The sequence below is a fragment of the Octopus sinensis genome, unplaced genomic scaffold (genome assembly GCF_006345805.1).
Source record: "Octopus sinensis unplaced genomic scaffold, ASM634580v1 Contig07101, whole genome shotgun sequence".
NCBI classification, from domain to species: domain Eukaryota; kingdom Metazoa; phylum Mollusca; class Cephalopoda; order Octopoda; family Octopodidae; genus Octopus; species Octopus sinensis.
Window position 1 is genome coordinate 405,670 of NW_021829832.1, and position 1,250 is coordinate 406,919.

Here is a 1,250-nt window from a genome sequence, read left to right on the forward strand (position 1 = left end):
GCATGCGGATGCGACGGAACGTATAACTTTTTCTTAAAGAAGATGGATTCTTTGCATGGGTTTCTGTGTAAAGAGATAGTCCGAATAATTAATGGAGAGTACACGCCTGATAGCTGGTTTTACACTGGCGTAACTTACTTGATCCCTAAAAAAAGTGAGTGTGAGACCCCGAAGGACTTACGCCCTATAACGTGTATGCCAACTTTGTATAAACTTGTCACCAAATGTGTTAATGCCAAACTGGCCGATTTCATCGAGGCATTTGGCTTAATCTCAGATAATCAGCTTGGGACGAGGAAGCAATGTCAAGGCGCCAAAGAGCAAGCCCTCATTAACCAATGCTTAAATAAGGAGTATGGAAATGGCCTCTATTCTGCTTGGGTCGATGTGAAGAAGGCATTTGACTCAGTTGATCACGAGTTCTTGTTCCACGTATTGGATTGCTCTGGAATACCACATTGGATTGTCAGCTTTGTAAAGAACATAGTCAAGAAGTGGACAGTAAACTTACATATCGATGGGAAAAGAATTGGGAAAGTAAAGTTAAGCCGGGGAATACTCCAAGGAGATTCATTGTCCCCGCTGCTATTCGTTATGGCGATGGATCCCCTAAGCAGGATGCTTAACTCCATGTTTCCCAAACTCGAAATTAGTCGGGAAGATTCCAATATGTTGACATACTCCACCAATCATTTCTTCTTTATTGACGATCTGAAAATAGTTGCCCTCAAAGAAGATGTGTTAGTCAAAATGATGGAGGCTGTTAATGGATTTTTTGAAAGTGTCGGCCTAGAGATGAATTCCGAAAAATCAGCATCTAATGTGGAATCTTTATCATGCTGTGAGACTGTCGATGGAATCAACGGATATCGCTACTTGGGTGTACTTGAAGATGGCGGAAGTAATGTTCTCAAGAATAAAGTTATGGACTCCATATTGGAGAATGTCAAGAAGAGGATAACTATGTTGTCAAAAACAAACCTGAATGCTGTAAATTTGTTTCGTGGAATCAATGAATATGCATTATCCCTATATAATTATTATATTGGGCTAATCAATATTGAACCTTACGAATTTGATGAGATTGACCAACAAATACGCCGATTACTTACGACTCTCAAGTTACACCTCCAGCCTGCAAATAAGGAGAGGTTGTATTTGGACCGCAAGACCCTTGGAAGAGGACTTGCCTCAATTTCTTTCAAAAGCGAATTAATGCTCTTCCAGTTTCTTAAAAGTTTGGAAAAACA